At 42.7% G+C, this 22,665-nt stretch overlaps 1 protein-coding gene and 1 pseudogene across 1 annotated transcript in view; one reads left to right on the top strand and one right to left on the bottom strand.

Moving 5' to 3' along the window:
* The window catches only part of LOC149301496 (uncharacterized), a 303,670-nt gene that overhangs the window by 106,655 nt on the left and 174,350 nt on the right, over positions 1–22,665 (bottom strand). The window lies entirely within an intron of this gene.
* LOC149301499 (uncharacterized) overlaps positions 18,997–22,665 on the top strand; it is a 65,361-nt pseudogene continuing 61,692 nt past the window's right edge.

The raw sequence follows: 22,665 nt of genomic DNA, 5'->3' as shown, positions 1-22,665 counted from the left end.
TATTTGTATATTGATTATCCCGCCTTTCTCAATAGATGGGCCTCAAAGTGCCCCTTTTATGCATCACACTCTGTGGGTATATGACTGTGATAAAGAGACAGACGGAAAGTGAAAAATTGAAAGGCAGGGAGAGATGCTGAAAATGAGATGCTGATGGGCAAGAAAGAAGGTTGGAGAGCGGAGGGAGAAAGGGAAGGGGGTCATGCATCTGGGAGCCAGGAGGGGAAGGCAGGAGCAAAGCCAGGATCGCCTAGCTCTGTGCGGAGAGGGAGGGACCCCTGGGAAGGGCCAGGAGAGGGGCCTTGGGGATTGGGAGGCAGTTCTGAACTGGTTTCAGTGAACTAATGAGAACCGGCTCAGGTCCTTGTTTTCAGACATATTAAGTGGTTTTATTTAGCAATTATGAGTAATATTTAGGAAGGAAGGAAAGGAGGACACAATTAGAGAAAAAGCACTTTTATTTTCCAACCTGAGCTTGCTTAGCTGCATTTTTGGTTCCAGAGGCCCTTTGTTACCCAAAATGCTGGAGTCTGGGGAGGACACTTGCAAGTGCTATGCTTTGGGGGGGGGGGGATTTGGTACTTAGCTCAAAGAAGAGACATAATTTTGTTCAGGCAACAGTGACCTCGGAGGTCAGCCCAACTATACCAGGCATGCAATCTCACATAACTCCAGATGCATTTCAAATGGGTTTTTATGTGTCTCTCTGCAACAGGACTGACGCCAAAGAACAGTAAATATTGGGGCGGACATTTATACTGAAATTGTTGCTTACGGACAGAGACTGAGGGTTCAAAATGGTTTAAATCGATTTAGTATGTTTCCTGGGTGGGGAAAAAATTGTCTGAATCCAAATTAAATGCAATGGATGCTTGATGCAAATACCTCAGACAAAAGGGATTAGCACACCGGCTCTCAGGTCCTTCTTAGCTCTGAATTCCAGTCCTGTTCATAAGCCAATGTACAGTGCAATCTGAAAGCAACACTTCCAGATGCAGCTCAACAATAACATAGAGTATGGAAACAAATATCTAGATATAGGTTTTGGCAATGCACTGAATACTGTCCAGACTTCAAAGTAACTCACAGACACAGTTGATTTCACCCAAGTCCTTGGAGGTTTTCTATCCTGAGTTGCAAAATAATACAAATCTTTGCAAGCTCTCTGATTTCCATCAACTTCACCATCTCTTGTACACACAACTCCAATCCAGTACACAGCAATCCGCATGTGAGCTGTATACTGTATTGGTTGTGAGTCATCTGCTGGTGCCAAACAGCATGAAGTGACCTCTGCAGTTAGCTTGAATCATGCCTTGGGCTCTGACTCAGTACTCTATGGCAGTCTCACAGGAAATGATGCCACTTGTCAATCAAAATATTTTAAATCATGTTTAATGGAATATTTTTTGAACAGCCCTTTGACTATCTGCTTCGACTGATTCCCTTAAGGCAGTTCTACTACAATCTCTTCTTTGCTCCTGTCAGTAGGGATACAATTGTTCCATGGATTTCGGGACATCTGCAATAGTGTCATGCTCAGGTCACTCTCACCAACTTTATTAATTTAATATCAAATAGGGAGGGTTCAACAAGGGCTAAAAATTGGGGTAACACCCTCCTCTCTTAATTCTGATATTCATTCTTGACTGTGATTGTCCTTCTTTACAGAAGAACTTGTGAGTCATGAGAGAGTCCACACAAGAAAGAAGTCACATAAATGCCAGCATTGTGGAAAAAATGTTGCTTGCAAGTCAGTCTTAGTCATACATCAAAGAGTCCACACAGGAGAGAAGCCATACAAATGCCAGCATTGTGCGAAATGTTTTTCTTCAAAGTCAGAGCTAGTGAGACATCAGAGAGTCCACACTGGAGAGAAGCCATACAAATGCCAGCATTGTGGGAAATGTTTCTCTCAGAAGTCAGACCTAGTGACACATCAGAGAGTCCACACAGGAGAGAAGCCATACAAATGCCAGCATTGTGAGAAATGTTTTTCATCAAAGTCAAACCTAGTGATACATCAGAGAATCCACCGAGGAGCGAAGCCATACAAATGCCAGCATTGTGGGAAATGTTTTTCTGAGAAGTCACACCTAGTGACACATCAGAGAGTCCACACAGGAGAGAAGCCATACAAATGCCAGCATTGTGGGAAATGTTTTTCTGAGAAGTCACACCTAGTGAGACATCAGAGAGTCCACACAGGAGAGAAGCCACTCAAATCTCAGCAGTAAACTAACATTGTTTTTGTCAATAAGAAATACAAAAAGTATATTTTCAATCCAATGGTGAAAAGAAAAGGCCCTTCTGATTTTGTGTGTTACGTTTGTCTGTCTATATGTCTCTTTCTGTTTTAAAGTTATAGTTTGTTAAGTTTAATTGCTATTATTATAGATAACTGCTTCAGGTTATAAACTTGGCTGGGGATTATGGGTCATGGTATAGGTCAGCTAGATAGGGGGTGCTGGGATTTTTTTTACAACTGGCTAGAATAGTTATGGGAATGATAGCTTTTGGAAAGTGTGGGATGTTGTCTGAAGAAAGGTGGGGGCAGGTATTAACAGAAAGGGGTCTAGTTTCTGGGACTGGCAAAGGGGGCCTTGTTCCCTTTGGGGCATAGACTGTGCAACTGTGGAGGTGGGGGCTAGGATTGGAAGAGGGTGGGGTTTTAGTTGTTGGTGTTTCAATGTATTCTTTGTCTTGGGGAGGACAGTTTTGGTTTAAACACTGAATTTCTGATAATGTGTTCTCAATAAATTTATTTGTTGTTTCAATGTGTTGGACTCTTTGATGCACAGAAGTTCTGAATTTGCACAAAATACACTTTATTCTCTCATCAGTCCTCAGCTCCATTCCCAGCCATAAGAAGAAAAGAGGCAAACATACACAAACACATACCAAACAGACAGAGAGAGCTATATGTACAAAGCAGAGCCTTCCTTCCTTCCCTTTCCCTCCTGAGTCCAGCTCCTCCTTGAGCTCCATTCTGGCATCCTCCAAGTCTCCTCAAAGGAAGGAAGAAAGGAAAGAAGGGTGCACTCCTTCCCTTTCCGCAAAGGCTGTCAACAGAATAAGCCTCAGCAGCAGCAGCAAGGCCCTGGCGACCCCTGCGAATGCTCAGGAGAGGCCTTTGGGGCATGTACACATGCTCAGTCTCAGGCCCTGAAGCCATTGCTGCCCTCACAGTCTGTTCTGAGGGAGGAAGAGATGGAAGTGGGAGAGAGAAATGTATGAGAAAAAGGGGGCAGGGGGCACTTGAGGAGAGGCATGGTCATGGGGGGGAGGGGCAGGGTCCTTTAGATGTAAAAAGGGCTTTGAGGAGCCCCTCCCTCCTGGAAAGTGGGGCAGAGGAGAGACTCTCCCTTCCTTCCTCATCATTTGGGGGGAGATAAGGGCTGGCAAGCCCCCCTCTTTGGTCTTCCAATGGGGGCACCCTCTTCATCTCTGGGAAGAGGAGAGGCTCCCAGTCAAAAGACTTTTGTGACAAATAAAATGCATCAGATAGCATAGGCTTCAATAGCATTGGAAACAACAGCTTTCTGGGGGCAAGTGGTTTTCCCTGGGGAAGGGGGCTCCATCTCTGGGGGAGAGAAGAGCCCAGATTTAGGCCAAAGCCAAGAGCTGGCAGAAGGAGGGAGCTCAAAGCCCCTTCTGGGGAGAGGGATACCCCCCTGGCAACTAGGCTTAGAGGCCCACAGGATCTGAATTAGCCCCCCACACACACATACACACATCCTTTCCTTACCCTTCACAACAACCCTGCAAAGCTCAGTGATCCTCCTCTGGGAACATGCAGAAAGGACATGGAAGCCATTGTTAGTTCTTTGCCTGAAAGCCCCCTTCCTTGAAGGGATGGAGGTTAAAGGAAGGAAAGTGCCAAGGGAAGACGTGGCATAAAGGGGGGGTGCTGAAAGACAGGGGGCATTTGGATAGGAATCCCTCAGCAGCCATTTTGGGAAAGAGGGCTCTTCCTCTGGACAGAGAGACAGAGAATGTGCTCATTTGGGGAAATGTTAGGGTCCTTCTATTGGGCCACATTCTCCTCTGCCCTGGAGCCTTCTTTTGAAGCCCCATAGACAGGGAAGATCTAGACCATGCCCTCCCCAGGAAAGGAAGCCCCCTCCCTTTGCAGGCCCCATAGACGCAGGGAAGATAAGAAGATGATAAAGAGGGGAAATCCCCTAGAGTGGATGGGTCTACAGCTAGATATTATAAAACATTTCAAGGGGAAGTAGTGGATCCACTATATAAATGGTTTAATCCTATTAATGCAGAGGGGATTCCAGACTCATGGGAGCTAGCGAGTATCACTTTAATTCCTAAAGAAGGAAAGGATAGCTTGTTAATGACTAATTATAGACCAATAAGTTTGCTGAACACTGATTATAAGATATTCACACAAATACTTGCCAGCAGACTGAAGGGAATTTTGCATTCGACAATTGGGAAGGAGCAAAACGGACTTTTACTGGGCAGACAGATTAGGAACAATATCAGAACGACTACAAATTGTCTTGAATTTTACCAGGTCAATAATGAGAAAAAATGTGCCATCATTGCTATTGACACGGAGAAAGCCTTCGACGGCGTGAGATGGGATTTTTTGATAGAAGTGGTAAAAAGTATGGAAATGGGAGACAATAAGGCAAATATATAATCGGCAAAGAGCTTACTTAATTATCAACGGAGAAAGATCCCAAGAATGTATGATCAATAAGGGCACAAGGCAAGGATGCCCAATATCACCGCTCTTATTCTTAGTAGTGATGGAAATTTTGACTTCCTCTGTTAAAGGTAATCCAAATATAAAAGGGATTAACAGGAAAGGAAAGGAAACCAAGATAAGAGCGTTTGCGGATGACGTGGTAACAGTTTTGGAGGACCCAAATCGGGGCAGAGAACCGCTGCTACAGGAGCTAAACAAATTCGGCAAATCCACAGGACTGAAAATCAATAAAGACAAGACAGTGTTGATAACTAGAAATATGACTGGAGAAGAGGTAGAGGAATGAAAGAGGAAACCGGGCTTCCAAGTAGGAAAGAAACTGAGGTGCTTAGGAATTTGGATTTCTAAAGACAATAATTATTTAGGGGTATGGAAAGATATAAGAGAAAATTTAAGGAGATGGAGCTGGTTAAATCTTTCACTACTAGGCAGAATTGCCGCAATCAAAATGGCACTTCTACAGAAAATTAAGTTTCTGCTACAAAATTTGCCAATAGAGATTAAGGGATAAAATATTTAAAGGTTGGGAAGCCGAGCTAAAAACATTCCTATGGAAAGGACACAAACCTCGGATTAAATGGGAGGAGCTCAAAGATGCTACAGAGAGAGGGGCTATTCGCTCCCAGACTTCAGATTATATTACTGGGCATGTAATCTAATTTGGATCCAAAGCTGGATTAAATTAGAGGACAAAGAAATGCTTGATCTAGAGGATGTGCAGTTAAGATTTGGTTGGCACGCCTTCTTATGTTATGAGAAGTTGGGGATGAATAAAGATTTCATTAATCATCCAATGAGGAAATCTTTACTACTCACTTGGAACAAGATTAAAAAGACATTTTATTTTAAGTTACCACTTCGGACATCGGCCCAGAAGGCACTCTTCGGTAGATGGATAACATCAGTAATTGGCTCACTTACAAACATTGGCTTAAGAAGGATCAATCAGGGAATTGGTCGATAAGATCTAGGGAAGATATTAACAAGGATGGACATAATATACAGTGGTTTAATTCCTACCAGCTAAAACAAAGATTGCTGGTAGACAACAAAACAATAGGGATCGAAGCCAGACTAAACGGATTGGATGATTTGTTCTGGCAACCTGATAAGAAAAAGATATCCAAATGACACAAACTACTGTTGAGAAGGAATATGGAACAGGAGACTGTAAAAGAGTATATGGGGAAATGGGCGCAGGATATGGGATGCAAAATGGAAATGGAAGAATGGCAAAACGCCTGGAATAGAACAAGTAAATTTACAGTAGAGCAGGATCTAAAAGAGAACCACATGAAAATAATGAACAGGTGATATTACACCCCATGGAAGCTAAACAAACCTTATAAATTAGCACAGGGGAATTAATTGTTGGGGGTGTGATTGTGAAAAGGGAAACATCTATCATATATGGTGGCATTGCAGGGAAATCAGAAATTTTGGAAGAAAGTACATGACTCAATACAGCAGATATTGGGAATAAAATTCCCAATGAGCCCTAAGTTGTGCTTACTCAATATAACTTGGATTTTAAGCCCACCGGACGAAAGACAATATTGGAGGATTATATTATATCTTGTAACAGCAGCTAGAATTGAAATAGCAAAGTTATGGAAGTCAGATGAGACTCCAAGAAGGGAAAACTGGATGCAGAGAGTTAATGATTGCAGGGAACGGGACAAACTCTCTTGTAGGGCCCAGAATTACGATATGGAAAAAGAGAAGAGGAATGGGAAAAGAATGGAACTGAAATCTGAAGCTCATTGAGGTCTGAATTAACTGGAATTGAATCTACAAAGTCTGTTCTTCAAAAATTTGTTTAAATGTGTATTTTTATTTCCTGATTAATTATAGGTCAGTAGAAGAAAGTTTGAGTCTCCTGCTTAAAGTAAAGCATGATAAAGAAGGAATCAAATACTGCAAAGTTATGCATACGGTATTTTGACAATAGATAAGAACATAAATGGAAACTGATATTATCAATAAGCAATTGGGATATATTGTGTTCATACGTTTTAGAGTTGTGCATAACATTTTATGTTTAAAAGCAGGGTTCGGTTATAATATGATGAAAGTGAGCTCTTTGAAAGGCCAAGAAGACAGAAAGCAGAAAGCGGGTCCAAGGAAATGGAAAGATTTGTGACAGTGATGTTGTGGATACTGGATTTATATCTTTTTCTCTATTTTTATGGCTCAGTAAATAATAAAGATTATATAAACATCAAATTTGTAATGAAGATTACTATGTATTGTGGGAAGAAATGATAATATCTGGGGGAATATGTACAAAGGATTTACACTGAAAAGGGGAGGGAATAATTCCAATTCAAAATAAAATTGGTATAGGTCAAGTATGAAGATAAATAGAGAATTATGGAGTCTCATCCATAGGGTCGCCATGAGTCTAAATCGACTTGAGGGCAGGTAAGAACAAGAAAAGATGTAAAGACTAGTTAGCTAGAGATAAAAGAGGATTATTTAAAGAAAGGAGCTAGCTGTCGCTTTAGGTTTGGAAGTTTATTCTAATGTATTTTGCATTTAGAATTATATGTATCTATGGCATTCCTATGTACGTTTGGTAATTTAAATATTCTTCATTTGTTTGTTATAAGCTATATGTATTTTTTTTAATTCATCTTTATTTAAGTTTCCAAATACATAAAACACGACCAATACATAATCCAAATAAAAATTGCTTGTAAAAGCAAATCTGAGTCTTGACTGGTCATTTGGGACCCTCTTAAGTCTTCCTTTTCCATCTTCTGAATCTGAGCCCATTTGAATGTCCTTCGCCTTGAAACCTCCCTCCGAAATATGAAGTCTAGCTGTGAATTATTCCTTTACAATTTAAGTAAAAAAAGAAAGAAACTGCAATTTTTTCCTTTCAATTTTACATAGAAAACTTGTCTACTTCTCTTACTATTTTGTAAGGTTAACAACAACTGAAGAAATATATATTTATACAGATGTTTACATCAATTTCATTGTATGGATCGCTCTCTGTTGTTTTTAATATACACAGTGAGTCATTCAATCATCCTCTGTTGACCTGGGATTTATATAAGAAAACAAAAAGAAACAGAATATGCTTATATTCAACTTATAACATGAATAACATAATATTCTTAAAGGTTCTTACATTTCATTCTCCCAAATCCACTGAGAAGAGTAAAAAGAGAGGACTTTGATTAGTCCTCCACTAGCGACAAGTTTAATTCTCATTCTTTTCCCTTATCAAAACTCTCTTCCACTCCTCCTTTCTTTCGCCTTTATCATGATTTTGGGCTATACATGAAAGTCTATCCAGTTCCCTGGACTCATTTACTTTCACATCCAGTTTTCCCAAATTGGTCTCTTATCAGATTTCCATAATTTAGCTATTTCTGTCCTAGCTGCTGTCACAAAATATGTCTTTTAATACAATAAAGATTTAAAAAAGAAACCTTCTGGGTGACCTTGGGAAAGTCACACTCTCTCAGCCTCAAGGGAAGGCAATGGCAAAGCTCCTCTGAACAAATCTTGCCAAGAACAACCCAGGATAGCGTCTCCATAAGTCAGAAACCACTTCAAGACACACAACAAAAACAACGGTTGTTTTAATGGTCAGAACCTGCCTTGTGTCCCAAATCGGGGGAAGCAGAATATTAATGAAAACGGCAAGACTAAGAAGGGGTTCCCAATCCTGAGAGCAGCCCCCAAGCAGCCCTCTCCTGCCTTCCCCCCAAATGCACCTGAGAGTTTCCTGGGACAGCAACCAGGGCCTCCCCAGAAGATCCCAAAACCAGGAAATGTTTCATGCAGGAAAGCAGAGGAAGATGGGTTGCAAAATACATCTCTGGCACATTTCTTGAATGAGGAAGAACGAGAGTATCTCAGATAACAGCCTGCTCCCTTGCGGCTGAGGAAGACCTTTTGTCTTGAAACGTCCTCCATCAGTTCCCAAAGACAGGGATAACAGCACTTTATTCAGTTTCATATCATCTATTTTAGCATGTCACCTAGAGCAGATATATTGGAGGGAGTTTGTGTCTTGTAATTGTTCCTTTTGTTGTTTTGTTGTAGCCCATTCTTAATTATATGTATTGTCATTGTACTGAAGCCTTTGTGTAACTGTACTCACAATTGCCCTTGTTTATATACAGTCATTCTGTATTACTTACATTAGTAGGTTATTCATAGTAATAAAGTGAAATTAGTTTTTACATTATCATTGTTTAGATGTTATTCTGCATTACATCAGTATGTTATTCAGAGTAGATAAATTGAAGCTGATTTGTGTATTGTAATTGTTCTTTGTATACATACCTTTTCCTCTCATTACATAGCATTACTTTCTTATTACATGTTTCATGTTCACTTAGAATCATAGAATCATAGAGTTGGAAGCGACTACAAGGGCCATCCAGTCCAACCCCATTCTGCCATGCAGGAACTCTCAATCAAAGTATCCTCGACAGATGGCCATCCAGCCTCTGTTTAAAGACCTCTAAAGATCACTGCACTCCGAGGAAGGAGTGTGTCCCAATGTCGAACAGCCCTCACTGTCAGGAAATTCTTCCTAATGTTGAGCTGGAATCTCTTTTCCTGTAGATTGCATCCATTGTTCAGGGTCCTAGTCTCTGGAGCAGCAGAAAACAAGCTTACTCTCTCCTCAATATGACATCCCTTCAAATATTTAAACAGGGCTCTCATATCACCTTCTCTTCTCCAGGATAAACATTCCCACTCCCTCATAGGGCATGGATTCCAGATCCTTCACCATTTTAGTCTCCCTCCTTTGGACACGCTGCAGTTTCTCAATGTCCTTTTTGAATTGTGGGGCCCAGAACTGGACACAATATTCCAGATGGGGCCTGACCAGAGCAGAATATAGTGGGACTATTACTTCCCTTGATCTAGACACTATACTTCTATTGATGCAGCCTAAAATCGCATTGGCCTTGTTAGCTGCCTCATCACACTGTTGACTCATGTTAAACTTGTGGTCTACTTGGACCCCTCGATCCATTTCATAAGTATTTTCATTCAGCCAGGTGTACCTCATCCTATATCTCTGCATTTCATATTTCCACCCTAAGTGCAATACCAAACATTTCTCCGTGTCGAATTTCATTTTGTTAACTTTAGCCCAGCTTTCTAGTCTATTCAGAACATTTTGAATTTTGATCCTGTCTTCTGGGGTATTAGCTACTCCTCGTAATTTGGTGTCATCTGCAAATTTGATAAGTATGCCCCCAACTCAGTCATCCAAGGCATTGATAAAGATGTTGAATAGCACTGGGCCCAGGACAGAGCCCCACTGGACACCCCACTGGTCACTTTTCTCCAGGATGAAAAGGAGCCACTGTTGAATATCCTTTGGGTTCGGCCAGTCAACCAATTACAAATCCATGTAACAGTTGCCTTGTCCAGCTTGTTTCATGTTTTTGTTTTATATACTGTTTAATTTGGTTAACTGCTATTAAGAGACATATCTATGAGAGTCTATGATAAGGGGTGCACTATAAGCATTTTAACAAATGAACAGGTATTTCAATTCTATGTATTCATATTATCAGACATAACTCCAGAGAATGTTAGCCTTTTGGATGCCATAATGTTCCTCTCATTCTTCAGTGCAAGAAGCAACACTTCAGCTGCCTTCTAGAAGATAAAGCAAAAAGGCTTCCAAAAGAACTGAAGCCTTGGGCAAGTCTCACTCTCTCAGCCTCAGAGGATGGCCATGGGAAACCCACTCTGAAGGAACCTGCCAAGAAAAACCCTTCAGAGACTCCCATAAGGTCACCATAAGACCTGGAAACAACTGGAAGGCAGACACCAAGAGCAACATTGGGAAATAGGGGCAAGCCTTGCCTTGGGAAAGTGTAATGACTGGGCTCCATTCAATGGAGGACTTCTTCAGGCAGAAAAGGGAGGTTTATGCAAATGCAGAATGACATCACTGCTACGAAAGGCTCTCTTGACCAATCAGAGAGCAAGATGAAGGTTCTTCTGGAAGCTTCCGTGAGAAGGAGATATAAGGCCTGAGAGACCAAGAGACAGTTGGGGGAATTGTGTCGGTTGGAGATTGAGAGAGAGAGTTAAAGAGCGGATCTTGGAAGTTAGTCTCAGAATTGGATGCTTAGGTCTATTTATTATTTTAATAGCTTGTATGAACTGAATATTATATACTTACAAATATTGTACCTGCAAGACTCTTAATATCTTGTAGGATTTATATTTCAGTTATATTTTGTTATTTGTAGTAAATAACTCCTTGGAGTATCTACTACTCGACGCTCCTTTTACACGTCTTTTGGCTCGGTTGATGCTTGGGAAGATCAGTAAAGAAGTGGAAATAAGGTTCCTTAACTGGTCCCAGTGTAGGTTAAGGGAAGTCCTTTTATAATTCACTGGATGATGGCAGCGTGATTTAAGGAATTTAAGGGTCTGCTGGGCTAAGAGCCATGATGTCTAAATGTCTAATTAACAATTTGTAAGCCACTCTGGTAGCCTTTTGGCTGAAGAGAGGGGTATAAAACTATTATTATTATTATTATTATTATTATTATTATTATTATTACAGGGCCGCGGTTTGGCTGCTTGGACCACCAGAGATCATCACAGAGAGTCAGCTGCAAAAACGCATCTCACTCCAGAAAATAAAGGTACTTCAGGAGTTTGCACTCTATCTCTTTCTGTAATAATAGCTACAAAACTGATAATAGCATTTGGGACATTTAGCCTTTTAAAAACAAATATGGCAGATTTAAATGCTGCTTTAAAACCTCTTTCCATCTGCCAGCTTTGTGCTGGTTTTGGGGGTAAATGCGAAAGTGTTGGGAGGGAGGGACTGCCAACAGAATTAGGAGATGCATTGCAGGCTATGGACAGTTTGCGGCCAAGAAAGGTCCAAAACACACGGCAGCAATAGTCCAGTTTGAGAGCGCTTTAACTGCCCTGGCCCAGTGCTAGGGAATCCTGGGAACTGGAGTTTATTGTGGCACCAGAGCCCTCTGACAGAGAAGGCTCAATGTCTCACAAAACTACATCTCCCACAATACCCTAGCACTGAGCCAGGGCAGTTAAAGCAATCTCAGATTGGATTATTGCTGCAGTGTGTTTTGGACTTAGGTGACCCTTGGCAAGTCACACTCTCTCAGCCTCAGAGGATGGCAATGGCATCCCCTCGCTGAATAAACCTGCCAAGACAACCCCATGATAAGTTTGCCTTAGGGTTGCCATAAATTGGATTAGACTTGAAGACACACATGAAGAACAGAAAAAAGTCTGCTATTATTTCTCAGGTTGTACATGGGAACGGGGGGCAGTGTGGTGCAATGGTTTGAGTGTTGGGTTACAACTCTGGAGTCCAAGCTCCAGTGCCCCACTCCTCCATGAAACCAGCTGGGTCCCTTGGGCAAGAAGTCACACTCTCTCAGCCTCAGAGGAAGGCAATGGCAAACCTCCTCTGAACAACTCTTGCCAAGAAAACCCCAGGGAAGGCTCCCCAGAAGTCGGCAATGACTTAGAGCCACTCTACAAAAAACTACAAAGCCTCAAGAAAGAGCCAGCGGTGGTTTAGTGGCTGGAGCATTGGACTATGACCCTGGAGCCCAGGGTCCAAATGCCCTCTTGGCCACGGAAATCCACTGAGTGACTCTCTCAGCCTCAGAGGGAGGCACTTGCTAAACCACTTCTGGACAAATCTTGCCAAGAAAAGCCTTCAATGGACTTCCCTTAGGGTCACCATAAGTCAGAAACAACTTAGAAGCACACAACGACAACAAGAGCAGTAACAGCACTAACACAAGGCAGCTTGGGAGAAAAGAAGGAAGGAAGGAAGAAGGAAACTAACAAAGAAAGAAAGAAAGAAAGAAAGAAAGAAAGAAGACTTGGGAGTTGTGGTCCCCTGTTGAGAGGGATTGGAGGGGCTTTACTGCAGGGCAGGACCAGTGTTGGTAAGAAGCCTCAAACTTATTTCCCAGCATGTTTTACCAAAATCCATGGAATCCACCCCATATTACACAGAATACTCAGTCAAAATCCCTTGAAAGTTCCCGTAATGTTAATAATAATAATAATAATAATAATAGGATTTATTTATATTTTTATTAATATGGTGGATCTTTAGTAAATAAATGTAAACCTAATTGAATAAAAATAATTGTAACTTATTTCAACTCTCAAAATTACCATTGGACCAAACAAAGAATCTTTCAGTCCTTCTAATACCTTTAAGATACTTATTTGGACATGAAGGGGGGGCCAGGAAGATTTATGCAAAATAGAAACGTGTTCGGCTGCAACCACACTGCAGAAATAATCCAGTTTGACACCCCTTTAATTGCCCAGGCTCGGTGCTATGGAATCCTGGGAATTCTAGTTCTGTGAGACATTGAACCTTCTCTCTCAGCAAACTCTGGTATGATAACAAACTACAATTACCGGGACTTCATAGCACTGGGCCATGGCAGTTAAAACGGTATGAAACTGGATTGTCTCTGGAGTGAAGATGCAGTCTGAGTTGGTTCCAAGACACACTGCAGAAATAATCCAGTTCAAGACCACTTTAGCTGCCGTTGCTCAGTGCTAGGGAACCCTGGGAATTGTAGTTTTGTGAGAAAGAGCTCTGGTGCCACAATAAACTACAATTCCCATACATCTGAGGAAGTACGCTTAAGTCTAGGAAAGCTCATGCTGCCAACTTTTCTTTTAGTGAGTCTCAAAGGTGCTACACGATCTATCTATCTATCTATCTATCTATCTATCTATCTATCTATCTATCTATCATCATCACCATTATTATTATCATTATTAAATTCAAATGCAGCTGAAAAAGTGGACTTAAATTGGCAATGCTGATATACTGTAGAGACTTTTTCTCTGGGGCTGTGATCTGGAAGCGTGGAGGCAATTCCCTTGTCAAATCAGGGAATCCTGGGAATTGTAGTTTGCTGTGACACGTATGTATATATACAGTATATGTATGTGTATATATGTCTGTGTGTGTGTGTGTCTATATATATAATGTGTGTATATGTGTGTCTGTATGTCTCTCTCTCTCTCTCTCTCTCTGTGTATCTCTGTGTGTTTATGCATGTTCAACTGAGGACTCAGAGAAGGTTCTAGAACATACTCCATAGTCACAAACAGCACACAAAATGGCCGCCAGAACACAAAATGGCCGCCAGTGTGGCTGGGGCTCCAGGGTCCCTCAGTCCCTCCTGCCTTGTTCCATATTAACTGCAGGAGGAGCCTGTGAGGGTGGGGCAGGGGGCGGGGCCTTCCAGCTCCTCTGCTCCCATTGGCCAGATTAAAGAAGGGGAGGAGTTTCTGCCTCTCTATTTAGCTCTGCACGCGGAAGAGTGAGTGAGAAGGGGACAGAGAGACAGAGGGAGGAAGGAAGGAAGGAAGGAAGGAAGGAAGGAAGGAAGGAAAGAAAGAAAGAAAGAGAGACAGAGACAGAGACAGAGACAGAGACAAGGAGGAAGGAAGGAGGCAGAGAGAGAGGGGAGAGGGAGCAGAGGGACAAGGCCTGGAAGTGGTAGGTTTCACTACTGCACTGAGGCCTCCAAGTGCTGAGCCAGAGGTGGCCATTTTGTGTTCTGGCAGCCATTTTGTGCTGCTTGTGATTGTGGGGAATAATATTCCGGAACCTTCTCTGAGGCCTCAGTTGAACAGAGGCATCTCTTTCTCTCCTGAGGCTCCAGAGTCAGAAGGAGGCCAGGGTCCTTGGGCCAAAAGGAAGGAAGTGTGTCTCTTTGTGTGCCTTTGTGTCTCTTTTCAGAGAGGGTTTTCTTATTACAAAGCTCTCCTTCTTCTGGGGATCATGGGTTTTAAAAGGGACCAGAAATGGGGAGGATAGTTTTCATACAAGCCTTATTCTTCTTCTTCACAAACTTTGGGTTTTGGCTTCAAAGAGGAGGCTAGTCCCCCAAACAAGGCCAAAAGTGGCTCCTTTGGGAGGTTTTAAAAGTCTCCCCAGTTTCCTTATTAAGAGATTTTTAGGGAAGAAGGAAGGAGACAGACCAGAATAACTCATATTACCAAGAATGAAACATAAAACAAACAACAAAAATAAGGATTATAGACTAAAACAAACTACTTAATTTTTTAAAGGAAAACCATTATTAGGAGGATAAAAACAAGACATGGGTGCTTCTATCCTTTTACAATCGACTCAGGATGTATCTGCACTGCAGAAATAATCCAGTTTGAAACCCCTGGCTCCATTCTATGGAATCCTGGGATTTGTAGTTTGTTGTGGCATGAGAACTCTCTGGCAGAGAAGGCTAAGTGTCCTAAAGGTAAAATCCCAGGATTCCATAGCACTGAGCAGTTAAAGCGGTGTCAAAGTGCCTTATTTCTATAGTGTGCATGCAGCCTTCTTCTGAAAGGGGCTGATGCTGGGGAAAAGCACTGGGGACCTCTGCAGGTTTCAGCAGATGGTTTATTTATTTATGATGCACTGATTTCACATCTATCTATGGGGACATAACCAGGGGCCTCTCTAATTCCCCATCCCCTAATCCCCCCCCCCACTCTAATAAGGCATGGAGTATCTGTTGAGTAGGGGAGCTGAAGTAAATCTATGCTAGGTCCAGGGAGCTTTCTTTGGTGGAGAGGGAGGAAGGGAATGCCCACCTCTGCATTGGGCCAAAGGAGGCATTTGTCACCTGCGTATGTCTCCAGCAGGATGCTGTTCTTTGTGTCTTTGAGTGCTGCAGGGTTTCTTGCCAAGTCAATCCTAATCCTGGTCCCTTTTCTCAGGACCTTCATCTTGGCCTCCTTGGACACGGCTTTGGGCCTCTCTTGCTAGAAGTGACCCAAGTGCAGGACAACCAGGACCCCCTGCCCACCTGATGGCCGAAACAGAGGCCAAGCAGAGGGAGTCGGGCTCCAACAGAAAGAGGCTCCTGAGGTACAACAGCTCTTTGGTAAGCTGCCATCCTTACTATTAGTTTCATCTATGTCTGGTCCGGCTCATGAAAGCAAGCGGAGAACATACTGTCCCAGTTTGGCAGAAAGAGTCCTGGGTAATCCTCTGTCACCTCATTTTTTCAGGGGCTTAGAAAATGTCCTATTTCTCTCTCCTCCTTCCACTTTCCCCATTCTCCTCAGGTCAGTTCAGTTGCTGAAAAATTTGTTCCAAATTCAAAAGAGTGTTCATCCTTTCCACTCAAAAGAGGGGAGAAGGGAGGAGAGGAGGAAGCAGGGTCTTGCCCTTGCCAGGAGACGGAGGCAAAAGCAAACTGCGGTACCCTTCCTCGCTTGTGTGATCTTTATCATACAACTTTGGCCATCTTGACCACCTTCTGGTGTTGCTTAGCCACATGTGTCTTGCTTTCCTCATCTGTGAAATGCTGGGGGATATGGGAGAATATGTCTAGGCCTAAATTGAGGGTGGGCCCAGTGGCCCTCAAACCCAGAGCACTCCCCAGAACTGTTTTTAGCAATGAAATATACCTCTGAAATTAGGTGAGATATGGCTAAATGCACTATAATTCACTGGTGACTAAATGTACTATACATGTTGGGATAGTCAGTATCCTAATCAATCAATAATATTCCAGAAATGGCCTAAATTATATTCTTTATTATATTGTATATTATATTGATAGGATTCGAGACAAACTGGATCTCAAAGGCTGCAGCTTTTTTCTGGCTTGCAGAATTTAAAGTTTATTTCCTGGACTGAATTCTAAAGTGATCAAATAATATTTGCAATGCACCATGTGCTTTCCTCCCCTTTTGTTTAGTCACTCTCTGGATGAGGGCTATTTTCTGTTGCAGGTGACCTTTGCGGATGTGGCGGTATATTTCACCGAAGAGGAATGGAAAATGTTGACGAAGAAGCAGAAACTTATGTACAGTAATGTGATGATGGAGAATTACGAGAATGTGGCCTCTGTGGGTAAGGAACCTGAATCCATTGCCCTTCCTGTTAAGACTGAGGGCCCTTTCATAATTTACTGTCAGAGCGCTATGATTCCACTTTAGAATTATAGAATCAAAGAGTTGAAATAGACCACAAGGATCATCCGGTTCAATCTTCTGCCATGCAGGAATAGACATTCAAAGCACCCCCCCAAGAGATGGCCATCCAACTTCTGTTTAAAGTCCTCCAAAGAAAGAGACTCCACCAAACTCTGAGGGAGTATATTCCACTGTTGAAGAGCCCTTACTCTCAGGAAGTTCTTCCTAAAGGTTAAGTGGAATCTCTTGTCCCTGTGGCTTGCATCCATTGTTCCATGTCCTTTTCTCTGGAGTAGCAGAAAGCAAGCTTGCTCCATCCTGAATATGACATCTCTTCAAATATTTGAACAGGGCTGTCATATCCACTCTTAACCTTCTCTTCTCCAAGCTAAACATGCCCAGCTCCCTAAGTCGTTCCTCAGAGAACATGGTTTCCAGACCATTCACCATTTTGGTTTCCCTCCTCTGGACATGCTCCAGCTTCTCAACATCTGTTTGAATTGTCGTCCCAGAACTGGACACAGGATTATTGCAAGTGAGCCTTGACCAAAACAGAATAGAGTGGCACAATTACTTCCCTTGATCTTGACACTATACTCCTATTGATACAGCCTAGGATCACTTTGGCCTTTTTAGCTGCTGCATCACACTGTTGACACATGTTCAACTTGTACTCTACTACCATTCCTAGTTCCCTTTCACACGTAATTTAACTGTCATAACAACTTCCTGCGGAATCTTGGAATTTCTAGTTTTAGTGAGGCACTATTGTCTCCACTTTGTAAGGTTTCTAAATATCAAATCCTAAACTGCCAATTCTGGAATGTTGTGGGACGCAAGTGCTATGCTTTTAGGGGAGTTTGGTACTTAGCTCAATAGAAAGAAATCGTTTTACTGGGGCAATAGTGACCTCTGGACTCAGCCAATCTATAGCAGTTCCTGAATCAAACAGATCTTCAGTGGGATTTGAAATAGGTTTTTGTGTTTTATTTAGGGGGAAAGCAAAACACAGAGACACATACATAGAAGTGTTCACGCACACACACAAGAACTAGGTAACAAAGGTGGGTGTGGTGAATAGATATAAGGCTTTGATAATGATGATACGTTATCTATCCAGATCTTTATTCCAATTGTTGAGGATTTGAAATAAGGAGAGATCAGTAGTTCCCATGACAATTGGGGTTGGTGAGTGCATTGAGGTGTTTAGCCATGAAAACAAACAGAGTGTCTATCTGTAACTGGACTGACACCGAAGAACAGCAAGTCGGGGCTGATATTTATACTGAAATTGGTTTCTGCTTGGGAGCAGAAACTGTGGGTTCAGAAAGGTTTATATCACTTTAGAATATTTCCTTTGTGGGGGAAGAATGGTGTGAAACGAATTGAATGCAATGGGTGTTTGATGCAAATACATCAGACAAAAGGGATTAGCTCACCGCCTCTCAGATTCTTGTTGGCTCTGAATTTTGATCGCGTTCACAAGCCAATGTACGCTACAATCTGAGGGTGATGCACCCAAATACAGCTCAAAAATATCATAGCAGAGTACGGACGCAAATATCCAGATACAGGCATTGGCAATGCAATGACCACTTTTCACACTTAAAAATAAGTCACAAACACAGTCGATTTCATCGAAATCCTTGGAGCTTCTCTATCTTGAGTTGCAAAATAATACAAATATTTGCAAGCTCTCCTCTCCGACTTCCATCAACTTCACCATCCTTGTACACACAACTCAGATCCAATCCACTCCAATCCTCATGTGAGCTGTATACTGTATTGGTTGTGAGTCCTCTCCTGGTGCCAAACAGCATGAAGCATCCTCTGCCGTTAGCTTGCATCATGCCTTGGGCTCTGACTCAGCATTCAGTGGCCGTCTCACAGGATATGATGCCACCTGTCAATCAAAGTATTTTTGCACATGTTTAATTGAATATTTTTTTTCAACCGTCCTTTGACTATCTTCTTCTACTGATTCCCTCAAGGCAGTTCCCATATGGTCTCTTCTTTGCTAGCTCCTATGAGTAAGAATGCAACTGTTCAATGGATTTAGGGGCATAAGCATCAGGGTCATGATTAGGTTACTCACAGCAACTTTATTAATTTAATCTCTAAGAAGGAGGGATTAATGAGGGCTAAATCATGCAGTAGCACCCTCGTCTGTTAAGTCTGATTTTCAGTCTCATCTGTAATTGTCGTTCTTTACAGAAAAACATTTGAGTCATGAGAGAGTCCACACAGGAAAGAGGTCACATAAATGCCAGCATTGTGGGAAACATTTTGCTTACAAGTCAATCCTAGTCATGCATCAGAGAGTCCACACAGGAGAGAAGACATACAAATGCCAGCGTTGTGGGAAATGTTTTTCTCGGAAGTCAATCCTAATGATACATCAGAGAGTCCACACAGGAGAGAAGCCATACAAATGCCAGCGTTGTGGGAAATGTTTTTCTTGTAAGTCACACGTAGTGTCACATCAGAGAGTCCACACAGGAGAGAAGCCATACAAATGCCAGCATTGTGGGAAAAGTTTCTCTCAGAAGTCAAGCCTAGTGACACATCAGAGAGTCCACACAGGAGAGAAGCCATACAAATGCCAGAATTGTGGAAAATGTTTTTCCTCGAAGTCGCACCTAGTGACACATCAGAGAGTCCACACAGGAAAGAAGCCATACAAATGCCAGCGTTGTGGGAAATGTTTTTCTTGGAAGTCAATCCTAATGATACATCAGAGAATCCACACAGGAGAGAAGCCATACAAATGCCAGCGTTGTGGGAAATGTTTTTCTTGTAAGTCACACGTAGTGTCACATCAGAGAGTCCACACAGGAGAGAAGCCATACAAATGCCAGCGTTGTGGGAAAGGTTTTTCTTGTAAGTCACACGTAGTGTCACATCAGAGAGTCCACACAGGAGAGAAGCCATACAAATGCCAGCGTTGTGGGAAATGTTTTTCTCAGAAGTCAATCCTAATGATACATCAGAGAGTCCACACAGGAGAGAAGCCATACAAATGCCAGCGTTGTGGGAAATGTTTTTCTTGTAAGTCACACGTAGTGTCACATCAGAGAGTCCACACAGGAGAGAAGCCATACAAATGCCAGCGTTGTGGGAAATGTTTTTCTCAGAAGTCAATCCTAATGATACATCAGAGAGTCCACACAGGAGAGAAACCATACAAATGCCAGCGTTGTGGGAAATGTTTTTCTCAGAAGTCAAACCTAGTGAGACATCAGAAAGTCCACACAGGAGAGAAGCCATACAAATGCCAGCGTTGTGGGAAAGGTTTTTCTCAGAAGTCAGACCTAATGAAACATCAGAGAGTCCACACAGGAGAGAAGCCATACAAATGCCACCATTGTGGGAAATGTTTTCCTCAGAAGTCACACCTAACGGCACATCAGAGAGTCCACAGAGGAGAGAAGCCACACAAATCCTAACATTATATTTGTCAATAACGAATACAACAAATATATTTTCAATCCAGCAGTACAAAGCAAAGGCCCTTGTCATCTTATTTGTAAAATTTGTCTGTCAATATGTCTCTATGTTTTCAAGTTGGATTATGTTACGTTTAGGTTTTAATTGCCAATAGTATAGATAATTGCTTTGGTTTGTCAGTTTGGCTGGGGATTGTGGGTTGTGGTATAGGTTAGGTAGATGGGAGGTTGGGATTTGGGTTGCAGCTGGTTAGAATAGTTATGGGAATTATAGCTTTTGCAATGTGTGGGATTTTGGCTTAAGAAAGTTGGAGGCCGGCATTAAGAGAAAGGGCTAGTTTTGGGAATGGCAAAAGGGGGCCTTGTTACCTGTGGGGCAGAGACTGTGGGAGTTGGAGGTGGGGGCTATGTTTGGAAGAGGGTGATATTTTAGGTTTTAGGGGTTTTAATGTATTGTTTGTATTGGAGTGGTCAGTTCTGGCTTAATCACTGAATTTCTATGTGTTCTCAATAAAGTTCTTTACTGTTTCAACACACTGGACTTTGATGCACAGAATTTCTGAATTTGCCCAAAACTGACCCTTTCTACTCTCCTCAGTTCTCAACTCCATTCCCAGCCATAAGAACATCACAGACACACAGACACAAACATAAAGGATACACAGAGAGAGCTATATTTCCAAAGCAGAGCCTTCCTTTCCTGCCTTTCCCTCCTGAGTCCAGCTCTGCACCTTGGGCTCCATTGCGGTCTCCTCAAAGGAAGAAAGGAGGGAAGGAAGGGGAGGCCACTGAACCCCGGCGCATACCTTCCTTTGCCACAAAGGCCGCCAGCGGAATAAGCAGCAGCATCTAGGACCTGGCAATCCCTGCGCATGCTGAGGAGGGGCCTTTGGGACTATATGCGCCTGCACAGTCTCAGCCCCAGAAGCCATTGCTGCCCTCACAGTCTGTTCTGAGGGAGGGAGGGAAGTGGGGAGAGCCCTTGTTCATTCAGAAGAATGGCTGGAGGGGAGAAGCCCCTCTTCTCTCCCCAAAGAAAGGCAGGGGTCCTGCAAGGCCTCCTCTCCCTCTTTCCTTCCCTGCCCCCTCCTTGGATTCCTTGGGTCCAGGGTACTTGGGGAGTTATTGTGAGAAATGAAGGCCGGTGGGACCCTTGGAGAGAGGCATGGCCATGGAGGGGAGGGGGATCCAAAGGTAAAAAGGTCTTTGAGGAGCCCCCTCCCTTGTGGAAAGTGGGGCCGAGGAGAGACCCTCTCTTCTGATGCTTCATTTGGGGAAGAGTTTTGTGCCAAATAGAAAGCATCGCACAGGATTGGATTCAATGGAATTTTTCTTTGGGGAGGGGAGTTTTCTCTGGAGTCCTGAGGGAGGGGGCTCTGGGGGGGGGGAGAGAAGAGCCAAAATCCTCTTGGCCAAAGCCAAGAGGAGGGAGACGGAGGGACCTCAAAACTCTGGCAATCCCCTGTCAACCTGGGAACTAGGCTTAGAGACCCACAGGATCCAGATTGGGCACCCCCTCACATACTTACCTTTTCCTTCACAACAACCCTGCAGAGGAGGACCAACAGAGAGACTCACAGCCCCAGAAACACTCCCCCCCCCCCAGTTCTGGGAGCATACTGAAAGGGCTTTTGACCCCCTTGAAGAGATGTTATTATTATTATTATTATTATTACTATTATTATTTATATTCCACCTTTTCTCAAAGGAATCAAAGAGGATTACAGTAATAAAATAACATACAATTTAAGAAATACAATTAAAATTCCAAACCCCCAACCCTTCTCCCAATTATAAAAACATTAATCAACCTTTAAAAATCCTATTAAACAGCAAGAAAATTTAAAACTTTCATAACACAATACAGTAAAAAAGTTTTATTCGGGCGAGAAATGGGTTGTTTTCTGAAGGAGAGGTGGGAGGGCAGGAACGATATACATCAATAGCAATTTCCATCACACTAACGATGGCAAGGGTAAGGGTCAGGAGGAGGGGGAGGCAAGTCAATAGATCTCATCTAGTCTGGAAAGAGGTCCATCTTAATAGCCTTTCTAAAGGCTTCCAAGGTGTTAATAGGATGGATCTCATCCGGAGGTCGTTCCAGAGTGAACCAACACCTTGTATCTTGTCCAGAAACTAATGGGCAGCCAGTGGAGGGATTTAAGAACCCGTGTAATGTGGGCAGTTCTAGAAGAGCCCGTAACCAACCTGGCTGCCATATTCTGTACTAATTGAAGTTTCTGAACTTGGCACAAGGATGGCTCCATGTAGAGTGCATTAGAGAAGTCGATCCAAGAGGTGAGCAGCGCATGTACTACTGTTTCAAGGTCTCCCTGTTCCCCGCCCCATGTCTCCGAATGATCTCACCCAGCAGCTGCATGTAAATGTTGAATAGCACTGGGAACAGAATCACGCTTTGAGGGATGTCCGACTTGAGCTCCCTCTTGGATGAAGAACTGTCCCCAAGTGACAGGAATCTGCCTGAGAGGTAGGACCTGAACCATTGGAAAGCCATGCCCCAATTCCCAACTC

The sequence above is a fragment of the Sceloporus occidentalis genome, unplaced genomic scaffold (assembly GCF_023333645.1).
Source record: "Sceloporus occidentalis isolate IW3139 unplaced genomic scaffold, rSceOcc1.0.p SCAF_21, whole genome shotgun sequence".
NCBI lineage: Eukaryota > Metazoa > Chordata > Lepidosauria > Squamata > Phrynosomatidae > Sceloporus > Sceloporus occidentalis.
The sequence above is the reverse complement of the archived record's forward strand: the minus strand, read 5'-3'. Positions and strand labels throughout refer to the sequence as shown.